Source organism: Pongo abelii, chromosome 13, assembly GCF_028885655.2.
Source record: "Pongo abelii isolate AG06213 chromosome 13, NHGRI_mPonAbe1-v2.0_pri, whole genome shotgun sequence".
Taxonomy (NCBI): Eukaryota; Metazoa; Chordata; class Mammalia; order Primates; family Hominidae; genus Pongo; species Pongo abelii.
In genome coordinates this window covers 22,906,284-22,919,437 of record NC_071998.2, presented here as the reverse complement: position 1 = coordinate 22,919,437, position 13,154 = coordinate 22,906,284, and positions in this window count along the sequence as shown.

Below are 13,154 nucleotides of genomic sequence, written 5' to 3'. Positions count from 1 at the left end.
TCCTCCCAGCTGCTGAACATGCCTCCTGTGTACCCCCAGCTCACCCCTCCTACTCTCAGCAAAGGCTGAATTCTGACATTAATTGGAAAAAAAAACAGGACCTCCTGAGCCTTAAGCCTTTCGAAATCCCTGACTCTCAAACAAAATTGGGCACAAGGGCTGGAGAAGTATACAGACCTTTCAAAATAGGACTCTGCCCTTCCCTTACACAGGAAGGGAACTTTTCCTTCCTTGGAGCTCCAGTAATGCTCAGGTAGCTATGGTGAAATACCAGGTTGACGAATTATCATTTATTTAGCAATGTAAGGCACATAATGGGTGCTGAATAATGCAGCAGTCATGACAATGATCAATTCAACATTTATATACTGTCTACAGCTTCTAGAGTAGTTGCAACAGAAACCATATGGCTCAAAAAACCAAAAATATTCTCTGGCCTCTTACAGAAGCAATTTACTCTCTGACCCTTTGTAGCAGTCGTTTGCCGACCCCTGAAAGGATGTGAATATAGATAAAGGAAAGGACTGAGCCCTGAGTCAACATTTAGAGATGAGAAATATAAGAAAAAGCAGCTCATGACACAGGCAGAAAACTAGAGGAATGTGGTGTCGCCAAAGCAAGTGAAGATTGTTTACTAAGGTAAGAGGGAATGATCAACTACGTTAATGTTACCTGGAGGACATGTAAGATGTGGATTGAGAACTGAATGCTGGATTTCATAACTTGAAGGCCACTGGGGACCTTTACAAGACCATTCTCCGTGGAAGGGTAGGAATGAAAGTCTAATTGATGTGGTGGGTTCAAGAGAGGATGGAACCGGGCGCAGTGGCTCATGCCTGTAATCCCAGCACCCCAGCACTTTGGGAGGCTGAGGCAGGCAGATTACCTTAGGTCAGGAGTTCGAGACCAGCCTGGCCAACAGGGTGAAACCTCATCTCAACTAAAAATACAAAAATTAGCCAGGCATGGTAGCACGTGCCTGTAGTCCAAGCTATTCGGAAGGCTGAGGCAGGAGAATTGCTTGAACTCGGGAGGCAGAGGTTGCAGTGAACCAAGACTGTGCCACTGCACTCGAGCCTGGGGGACAGAGCGAGACTTCATCTGAAAAAAAAAAAAAAGAGAGAGAGAGAATAGGAAGAGAGGTGGTGGTGGAGACAGATACATAGGAAAGAGTTTATCTAGAAAGGATAACAGAGAAAAGAGCCATAAATTAAAAAGGGTTGTGGAATAAAGGAGTGTATTTTGGAGGGGGGGGGGTTTATATATGTGTGTGTGTCAACAGTATCTCACAACATATTTGTGTACTGATGAGAATGTGAAAATTATCCAGTACAGATAAGAATGATGATGACGATGAAGACAGATGAGGACAAAGAGGAGGAAAAAGAGGAGAAGAGGTTAAATTAGGATACAGATACACTGTGGAAGCTGCAGCCCTACTGGTAAGGGATAAAGTTTCAGCAGTGAGGTGAAGTGATTCCTGTGCCAAGTATCTAGGGTGAATAAGAGTTCTCAAAAAAAAAAAAAAATGAAAATCACAACAACAAGGCAGAAAGCTGTCTGGCCTCACTTGATGTAAAAGGTCATGGTTTTCACCTAATGGAGGTCCACCAAGGGCCAGGAAGGGAAGAACCTGGCTAGCCCTGCGCAGAGATGGAAAGGATCATGAAGATTCTGAAAATAAAGCTCTGACTTCCAAGTCATGTTGACTGAAATAGATTCATGGTTCTCTAGATTAGTTTCCCTTTTGTTATCCTTTACTAATGTCTCAATCAGATATTCCATATTTTTATAGAGAATCTAAGAAAAGCCCTGTGTCCACGTGAGAATCAGAATGTTGAAGGAACAGTGTTTTCTTGAGGCCAATGCGGTGAGGGAAACTGATCAGAAAAAGATGGGTGAATTCCACAGGCACAGAGCCTGGGCCGCAAAGTGGAGACAGCCCTTGATTTTCATTCCAGTGTGTTAACCTTAGAAATTTTGTGTTTTGTTTAATGAAGAAGAGGAAGCCTTACAAAATCATAGAGAATTTTGCTTGAAGAAGGCACATGTTCTAGCATATGGTCTCTTATAAAACAGAACTTTCAAGGTTTAACTCTTCCAGGAGACTCCCCCGGCAGTGAGGGGAAGTTCAGCAAAGCAGCCCCAACTCTGTTCCCTGAGTTTCTCCTTCCCTTGTTACCTCAAGAACTGCGGCCCACCCCAGGAATACAAAGTTCTTTCTTTCACGTTATATTACAAATGTAGTCAAAAACTCCTCTTGCCTTTGCAGGGCAGAGACAGACTAGAATATTCAAAAGCCTTTCTGGGAGAGTAAGGGAAAATACAGCAAACAGAAACTGCAGAGGCAGGAAAACAGGAAATTGAGATCTAGGCACATGGTTATATCGCCAGGATTATCTGGATTTAAATCATAGCTCTGACACTTACTGGCAATATAACCCTGTGCAAGTTACTGAACTTCCCTGAAGCATAGTTTCCTCGTCTATACAATGGCTTAAAAAAGCCATGAGCCTGTTGCTGGGCGCAGTGGCTCATGCCTGTAATCCCAGCACTTTGGGAGGCCGAGGCCGGCGGATCACGAGGACAGGAGATGGAGACCATCCTGGCTAACGCGGTGAAACCCCATCTCTACTAAAAATACAAAAAAAAAATTAGTCGGGCGTGGTGGCGGGCGCCTGTAGTCCCAGCTACTTGGGAGGCTGAGGCAAGGAGAATGGCATGAACCCAAGAGGCGGAGCTTGCAGTGAGCCGAGATTGTGCCACCACACTCCAGCCTGGGTGACAGAGCAAGACTCCGTCAAAAAAAAAAAAAAAAGCCATGAGCGTGATTTATTTAAAAAAAAATAATTTAATAAAATTGGCCAGGCGCAGTGCCTTACACCTGTAATCCCAGCACTTTGGGAGGCCGAGGCAGATGGATCACGTGAGGCCAGGAGTTCGAGACCAGCCTGACCAACATGGAGAAACCCCATCTCTACTAAAAATACAAAATTCGCCGGGCGTGGTGGCGCATGCCTGTAATCCCAGCTACTTGGGAGGCTGAGGCAGAGAATTGCTTGAACCCAGGAGGCGGAGGTTGCAGTGAGCCAAGATCGTGCCATTGCACTATAGCCTGGGCAACAAGAGCGAAACTCCATCTCAAATAATAATAATAATAAAATAATGGGCAAATTTATACCTACTTGTGTTAGTTTAGGTCCTCCAAGAAGTAGATGCCAAGAATCGGTGTAGACTTGCAGGATATTGGGGGAAATGCCTGCAAAAGGTCATTGGGAGGAAGCAGGAGGATGCTGAGGGAGCTGTCAGAGATGCACACCTGACCCCTGAGAAGGAGAGAAGGAAAGAAGAAAGGTTGGATAGGTCAGGCCTTAGGGTGCCACGTAGAATTCTCAGGCCAGAGTAGTCTGTCAGAGGAGTCCTATGTTTCATAAGAATGGACCTGCATTATATCTCTGCCATGTGCCATCACTGGCCGGAAGCAGACCATGGGAAGCATGGCCTCAGAGCAAATGCAGTGATGTGTTTAGAACACAGCACCAACCAGTTGTATTCCCTACAGTAGGAGATTGGGGAGGCACATTCTCATGGTCCCACACATCTACTTCTACTCAGGGGACTGAGGAGCAGCTCCTCTGTGGTTCCCACAGACCCTTCTTCCTAAAGGTACACTTAGAAGGGCCAGGTTAGTGGAATATCACTACTGTTGATATCAGGCCTACAACTGGTACTCATACTCTCCCTTCTCCATTCTAAATTCCCCTCACTGTTGAGGTAGGGTGTGACAGAGCAGGAGCACTGTCATCTCAGACAAACACCGCCACTTTAAGTTCCAGCTCCCTTTCTAGCCTCATACATTTCAAGGAAATCACTTCTAACGACAAGCAGCCAGAAAGAGCAGACAGTAAAACACAGATAAGATAGCTCAGGCACAGAGGGAGGTGGGGGGAAAGTCTCTTGGGTAACTGCCAAACTTCACCCTTATACAATGGGCCCCAGTGAAACAGTGGGCCTTAATAAGCACATTCCTTTCCTTGCACCAAGATAGGGGAGCTAAAAGCAAACTTGGAGGGTATGCCTGCAGCTGCAGAAAGATGGGAGGGAACAGACACACAACTCTCCCTCCCAGATAAGCACAACAAAGAGACACAGAAGCAGTCCAAGCCTCTGATAAACTCTCCCACCCTGAATCCTGTAAGAGAGTGTGCCTCTGACCTAACTTGGCTAGAATGCTCCTCTCAGGTTTGTTTTCTCTGAAAAAAAAACCTGTCTTGACTGGTGAGCCACCTTTGGTGTTTCTTTCCTCTTTCTTTAATTCTTACAGGGTGTGGTGGCTCACACCTATAATCCCAATACTTAGGGAGACTGAGTCAGGAAGATCAGTTGAGGCCAGGAGTTTTAAGACCAGGCCAGCAACATAGTGAGACCCCATCTCTCCGAAAAAATAAAATAAGTTCCCTCTTTGTTATCTATAACCTTGGCAGGTCTTGGTGGCTTACCTGCCACCAAGGTGTGACCCAGCCTTCACTCCTGAAGAGTCTGGTAATCATGCCGTTGGTAATCACATCCTTCTCCAGCTGGAGTTGTGTAAGTGTCCATTTGAGAGGGCAACGGAATACCACGAGGTGCCCAACTGTGTCACTTAGATTTCACACATATTCCCTTCCTGTTCCCACTGTGTAAAAGCAGCTTTTCCTCCTTCTGCTGATCATGGTTAATTACCTCTGCCAATATGGTGACTCCTTTTCTCTCAGACTGGTTCCTAAACACAAGGAGCCTGAAATGCCTTGGTGGAAGGCATAGCTTATAGTTCGGTGGGACTCTTGACTGTATCTTTTGGCAAGAGTGCACCTTCTTTGGAGACCAGGACACCTCCAATTTTGCAGAGCTCAGAGTTGCATGGATATGAAATACAAAATCCTCCAGTGGGTCATTAGGAGTAAGGGTAAGTGGGGTTACTCCTGCTTGCACCCTTAGTTCCCAGACGCATGTATTCTTCCTCCTGGGGACCTAGCACAATATAAAGGTCTCTGTCTATATACTGCATCCTAAAGGATGGTGCCCCATCCTTTCAGAATGTTGCCACCAAGCTGGCACTTTAGCTGTGCCTTTAAATGGCTGGTCTAGCATTTTCTGAGACCATCTGCCCCTGGATGATGCTATATGTCATGTGGCCAGTAGACAATATGATCATAGGTCAACTCCACACTTCCTTCACTGGGAAGTGGGTCTCATGTCTGGGTGCTAATGCTGTGTGGGATTGTATGCTTGTGGATCAGGCATTCCGTAAGCCCCTGAATAGTGATTCTGGCTAAGGCACGAATGGTAGCAAAGACAAACCCATACCCAGAATAAGTCATTTGTCCTTCTAAGGATGAACCACTGGCCCTTTGTCTTAGTCTGTTCAGGCTGCTATAGTAAAATATCATAAAATGGGTACCTTATAAACAACAGAAATTTATTTCTTACAGTTCTGGAGGCTGGGAAGACAAAGATCAAGGCACTGGCAGATTCAATGTCTGGTGAGGACCCTCTTTTTCCATATACAGATGTCTTCTCACTGTAACCTTACACGGTGGATGCCTTCCACCATGCTGTCTGCCAAACAAGCTCCCTTGGGCCTCTTTTATAAGGACATTAATCCCATTCATTTCTACCCTCATGATCTAATCACTTCCCAAAGGCTTCATCTATTAATACCATCACCTTGGGGGTTAGGATTTCAACATTTTGAAGGGACACAAACAGTCAGACCATAGCACCCTTCCAGTATGAGAGATGCCCAATGTAGTTGACTTGTCACTAAGTGGCTGGTTGGTCTCATCAAGGAATAGTGCCACATCAAGGGCACACCATTGGTCTCTATTGCTGATAGCTTAAACATTCAGAAGCAACAGTAGCCAGACTTCCAAGGCCTGCATTGTGATTCCTTCTTGGGAGCTTAACATAACCTTCATACTGCATCTTTTCCTACCACTGACATTTCCAACACCTTAGGGTCCTCCAAATCCTACTGGCAGGACAGCTCGCACCACAGCCTAAACCTACTGCAGAACCCTTTTCTTTTCCAGGTCCCATTCAAAGCTGGCAGCCTTCCATGTTGGGACAGAGCAATGTTCCTAGGTGTAGAATGTGTTGCTTCCAGATCCCAAAGAAGTCTGCTGGCACTGTACTTCCATCTTTATGGTAGGGGATACATGAGGTGCAATTCATTTTTTACTTTGGAAAGATATGCCAACAAACTTCTAATGATCCCTAAAAATTTCACTGAAGTTGTAGGTTCCTAAATCTTTTAAGGTGTCTCCCACCCTCTAGAGCACATCAGCATGCTATCAATGAAATGGATTAGTGTGATGGTTCTGCAAGATACACAGGTGGTCCAGATCTCATCAAATTATATTATGACAGAGGGCAGGGGCATTAACATAACCCTGAGGGCAAATTGTAAATGAATATTTTTGGCCATCCCATATGAATACAAACTGTTTCTGATCCTCTTTACTGATTGGAATTGAAAAGAATGCCTTTGTCGATGAGTTCATGTCCTTTACAGGGACATGGATGAAGCTGGAAACCATCATTCTGAGCAAACTATCACAAGGACAGAAAACCAAACATGGCGTGTTCTCACTCATAGGTGGGAATTGACAATGAGAACACTTGGACCCAGGGCAGGGAACATCACACACAGGGGCCTGTCATGGGATCGGGGCGGGGGGGGGGGATGGGGGAGGGATAGCATTAGGAGAAATACCTAATGTAAATGATGAGTTAATGGGTGCAGCAAACCAACATGGTACATGTATACCTATGTAACAAACCTGCACATTGTGCACTTGTACCCTAGAACTTAAAGTATAATAATAATAAAAAAAAGAAAACAATGCCTTTGTCAGTTCACTGGCCATATACAATGTCCTTGAAGACTCATCAATCTGCTGTAGCAATTAACCCATATCTGGCACAGTAGCTATGATTGAGGCTACTGCTTCTTTAAGCCTGCAGCAGCCTTCAGTCATTCCCCAGGACCCACCCAGGGATGTGATATTGTTTTTTTGTTTGTTTGTTTGTTTGTTTCTCTGAGTCTGCTTGCTAGGGAAGATATTGTTTGTTTACTATCTTGGCTGGGAGAGGAGGGAAGGTGAGGGAACAGTTTCAAGGTTTCTACTTGGTCTTTCTCACTATTACGTCTTTTACCTCACAGGCTAAGAACCCAATATGAGGGTTACTCTAATATCCAAGTATACCAGTGCAGTCAGGAACAGGAAAAAATGACCACTGGGTGCATCCACAAACTAAGCAGGTCCACTCTGAGCCAGATTTTAGCCAGGACTTCATTTATTAATTGGTCTCTGTAGACCTCGTATTCTATTAGAACCATGAGGATGTTTTGGGCCTCTAAGTATCAATATCAACTCAGACTGTGTGTCTAGTAGTCCTCAAAATGTCTAGGTATTTTCCCTTGCTTGGTTTATAATCACCCAAGTAAACAGCCCCAAGTCCTTTTCAGGAAAAAAAAACTAGGGGATTCATCACAGTATATATTGGTCCTGGTGTTGCTACCTATTTTTCTCCCAGAGAATTACGCTCTATTACCATCTCTACAACTCCCTCAAGCTCAAGCTCCTTGGCTGTCCCTCAGACCTTGAAGGTTGTTACAATTATTATAGCCTCTATTACATTGAAGCTCATTAGTCCCATGGATATCAATGAGCCCAGCTCTGTAACCACCTCTCCTACTATCAGCCCCTGAACTGCAGAGGGGAGCCACCACTGTGGTGCTAGTGCTGCTTTCAGCAGTATTTTCCTGATGGCCTGGGTGAACTATATGTCTTCTGAGCTCTGCCATAAGACATAATCAACTGGTATGTTTTGTAGCCTGCATAATATAGCTATTCTTGCTTGCTCACTTTCCTCAGCCTCTTTATTTCTTCTACCATCTGTCAGAATAGCTAAAGCATTTCTACTTCACTCAATATTGGCCATCACTTTCTTCAAGTCTCTAAGAACCACCCTATTCTCTAGGGTTCTTGCCAGGGTGTTAAATCCTGTGTTCCAAAAAATTGTTCACAATCAAAGCATGATGTAGGCTGATAAAAAGAAAAAAAATGCTCACAAGTCATTATCCAGTCTTATATTCTAGCCTGCTTGATGAAGCACCCTCAAAATACAATCCCAGGTATATCACCTAACTTCTGCCAGTATGTGATAGCTAATTCTTTTAGTTCCTTCAGTGTGTAACATTTTGTCTCCCTTATCAGGTCTATCACTTCCTAGGCAGGTTGTGCTGGTATTTAACCCTAAGTTTTTGGCCTAACAGCCAGGAGAAGAGGTAGAGCCCCTGAGAGGGCCAGCTGTTGCCTTATGAGAGAAGGGACTCTGCAACATCTGTCAATACACAAGTGCTAGCTCTTACTAGAGAAGAGTAGACCACTTCTGCAAAGTCCTAGGGTTCAGAGGGTCTTTAGAGCCAACATCCTCAAAGCATTCATCCAGATGTCTGTATGCCACATGCCAGGGTCCCAAGTTTTTCCAACCAGGACCATGACTGTAGCATAACAGACCTGCCTTGCCTGCTTATTTAAATGTCTCTGGATTAGCCAGGCATGGTAGCACATGCCTGTAATCCCAGCTGTTTGGGAAACTGAAGTGGGAGGATTGCTTGAGTCCAGGAGTTTGAGACTACAATGTGCTATGATTGTGCCTGTGGATAGCCACTGCACTCCAGCCTGGGAAACATATTGAGAACTTGTCTCTTTAAAAAAAAAGAAAGAGAAATCTAAAAAATCAAAAATAAAATAAATTCTCTGGACCTCTTAACTGTTAATGGTCCTCTGATTCTCATTATCCCTCTGCAAAGCATCAATTCAGCTCAGTAGTAGCCAGCCAACTCCACTGTCTTTGTATGCATTGTTCCCCCCATGTCTTCCAAATGACAGAATCATTGTACCAGCAAAGGCAATCCTTTCAATCAGAGAGTTTTCCCAGGTAACCTCTAGTGAAATCTTTAGCACCTGCACCACCACTGCATGTCAGGGACTATCCATCCTCCACGTACCACCCAAGAGGGAGTAATCTCTGGTTACTAGACAATGGGTGAACTATACCTGGAACTCCATCTTATACCTGTTTTCTTGGACCATGTGTGTTGGTTAGGTCATCAAATGGGAAGATGTCAAGATGAAATTAGATACACAAGAGCTTTGGAGGGGGTGAGGGAGGGTGAATTCCTGTGAGGGAAAATAGAGGGAATCAGAGAAGGCTGGGAGAGCTATCAGAACATGACACAGATCCGAGTCCTGTGTAGGTGAGACAGAAAAAAAGAAGGTTAGTTTGGAAGAGCCTTACACTGCTGCTATGGTATGAATGTCCCTTCCAAAACCCATGTCGAATTTAATTGCCATTGTGATGGTATTAGGAGGTGGGATCTTTAAGGGGTCTGCCCTCATGAATAGACTAATTCTGTTGTCTCAGGAGTGGATTCACTGTCATAGGAGTGGATTCTTGATAAAACGATGTTTGGTCCCCACCCTTCCTCCCTCTGGCTCCTGTACTCACTTGCCCTTCCACCATGTTATAACACAGCACAAAGGCCCTTGTTTGATGCCAGTGCCATGCTCTTCTTAAACTTCCCAACCTCCAGAATCATGAGCTAAATACACTTATTTTCTTTATAAATTACCCAGTCTGTGGTATTTTGTTACAGCAGCAGAAAATAGACTTAAGACAACTGCCATGCTGTTTTAAGAAAATTTCAGCAAGGCCAATGGGAATTCCTCAAGCCAAAGTATCCTGTCAAACGAGTCCTACATCTTGTCAGAATAAGCCTGCCTTAGTACCCTGCTGCAATCACTTGCTGGCTGAGAACAGTCGATGGAAAGTGTGGCCTTAGTGCAAATGCAGTTGATTCAGAGTGCAGCAGCTAGGGTTGCCAATACTATGCTCTGCAGTAGGAGATAGGAAAGGCACATTTTTTATGGTCACCACAACACCTTGCAGGATTATTTGGAGGATTAAATAAAATAATATAATCTGTGTAAAATGTTTAACTATACTTAACACATAGCAGGCACTTAACACATGCATTCTGTTAGTTGTTGGTGTTATTATTAATGGTAGGTGGTTCCTAACTGCCTCACTGAGAAGACAATATCTTGTCTATTTAGAAGCTACCTCCTTAACGTCTTGACACCTTCATGGTCAAGTCTGATAGAAACAGATTCTTTCTATTCTGTTCAACAAGAGTTTCAACTTCTGGCATATAAGACAGGGTTTTTTCTAAGTGATTGACACTATTTCTCTTGTAAGTTTCCATACCCACTTCCAAACCCATTCGAAGATGCGACTTTGCTGTTTTACAGGTTTATAGGCACAATTTTAGATTAATCTAATTAAAGCCAATATATTATAGATCGGGATTTCTAGTTCTACATGGGGTGATTATTTGACAATACGTGAAAGTACTTTACAAAGTATACAAAAATTAGATAAATGCTGACATAATTTTTATGATAATGATGATGAAGTTGGTGTTTTAAGAAGTTGCATACAGCTACAGACTACCCAGGGACTGGTCTTATAAAGAGAAGGCAGGAAGGACAATTGGGAATTTATTGACACAAGCAGGTGCAGGGTCACAAAGATCCAGGCCACGGTGATGAAATTTGGGAGAAGAAGATGAGAAACATTTAAAAGGAGAAATCATCAGAAATTTGTAATTAATTTGCTCTGATGAATAAGAAAGGGAAACAAAACAAAAAGAAATCAAAAGTTCCCAGGTCCTAAGAAAAAAGGGTGGTTCAGCTGAGAGGGCAGAATGGACATCTGTTTCTAGAATCTGCCCCTCAATTCTTTTCTCCTCTTCTTCTACCGACAGCAACCCTCGCCTTTAGAGAACTTTCCCCGCCTTTAGAGAACTTTCCCCACTCTGCTCCATGTGGTTCTCATTCAGCTGCCAATTATAGTATTGTACTTCCTTGTCACAGGGTGAGCTTGAGACTCGGACCTAGCCAATTATAGAGTCCCATCCTTCTAGCCACAGTGGTTGTCCCAGTAATGGGCATATGACAAGTAATTTCAACAAGTGACCTTCCTTTAGCTTTTATTTACAGCTATGTGCTGCATACATGATGTCTTGGTCAGTGGTGGACGAAATATACAATAATGGTCCCATAAAATTATAATGAAGCTGAAAAATTTCTATCACCTAGTGACACTATGGCCCTTGTAAGTCACAGCGCAGCACATCACTCACATGGTGGGGGTGATGCTGGTGTAAACAAACCCACTGTGCTGCCAGTTATATAAAAGTATAGCACCTACAATTATATATAGTACATAATACTTGCTAGTGATAATAAATGACTGTGTTACTGGTTTATGTATATAAATGCTGACATACTTTTTATCTTTATTTTAGAGTGCTCTCTTTCTACTTATTTAAAAAAAAAATAGTTAACTGTAAGACAGCCTCAGCAAGGTCCTTCAGTAAGTATTCCAGAAGAAGGCATTGTTGTCACAGGAGATGACAGCTCCGGGCCTGTTATTGCCTCTGAAGGCCTTCCAGTGCGACAAGATATGAAGGTGGAAGGCAGTGATATTAATGATCCTGACTCTGTGTAGGCCTAGGCTAATGTGTGCGTGTTCATGTCTTCATTTTTAAGAAAAAAGTTTAAAAAGTTAAAATAAATAAACATGTTAAAAATAGGAAAAAGTTGGCTGGGCGCGGTGGCTCACACCTGTAATCCCAGCACTTTGGGAGGCCGAGGCAGGCAGATCACAAGGTCAGGAGATCGAGACCATCCTGACTAACATGGTAAAACCCCGTCTCACTAAAAATACAAAAAAATTAGCCGGGCATAGTGGCGGGCGCCTGTAGTCCCAGCTACTCAGGAGGCTGAGGCAGGAGAATGGCGTGAACCTGGGGGGCGGAGCTTGCAGTGAGCCGAGATCGCACCACCGCACTCCAGCCTGGGTGACAAGAGCGAGACTCCGTCTCAAAAAAAAAAAAAGAAAAGAAAAATAGGAAAAAGTTTATAGAGTAAGGATATAAGGAAAGAAAACATTTTTGTACAGCTGTACAATGTGTGTTTCAAGCTAAACGTTATTAGAAGAGTAAAGAAGTTTTCTAAAAATTGAAAAGTGTATAAAGTTAAAAAGTTACAGTAAGCTAAGGTTAATTTTTTTTGAAGAAAGAAAAACATTAAAAATGTAGTACAGCCTAAGTGTACAGTGTTTATAAAGTCTACAGTCATGTGCAGTAATTTCCTAGGCCTTCACAGTCACTCTCCACCCACTCACTGACACCCAGAGCAACTTCCAGTCCTGCAAGCTCCATTCATGGTAAGTGCCCTATACAGGTGGACCACTTTTTATCTCTTATACCATATTTTTATTGTACCTTTTATATGGTTAGATAGGTTTAGATACACAAATACCATTGTGCTACAAATGCCTGCAGTATTCAGTACACTAACATGGTATACAGGTTTAAGCCTAGGAGCAATAGGCTATGACACATAGCCTAGGTGTGTAGTGGGCTATGTCACCTAGGTTTGTGTAAGTACACTTTATGATATTTGTACAATGATAAAATTACCTAACAACACATTTCTCAGAACCTATCCCCATGTTAAGCAACACATGACTATATTTCACAGTCTGAAAAAATCCAAACTCTCAAGCATTTCAGATAAGGGGTGCTCAACTTGTATAGATAGATTAAAAGTTAAAATATGAGAAAATACATAGCATGGCAACTCAAAGCTAGACCGACTATATTAACATTAGACAAAGTAGACTTCAGAACAAGAACTACTACCAGGAGTAAAGAGCCACATTATATAATGATAAGCGGGTTGATTCCCAAATGTTGCATCACAATCCAAAGGTATATGCACATAATAACAGATGCTAAAGCATAAACTAGTATTACTAAAAGTCAAATCCACAAGTATACTGGAACATTTAAACACTCCTCTGTCTGTAGTCAATAGAACAAGTATATAGAAAATCAGTAAGGATACAGAAGACCTGAATGACACTATCAACCCATTTGACCTAATTGCCTAATTTAAAGAGCACTCCATCCAACAAAATTATTTTCAAGTGCACGTGAAATATTCACAAAAATAAACCATATTTCTAGGTGATAA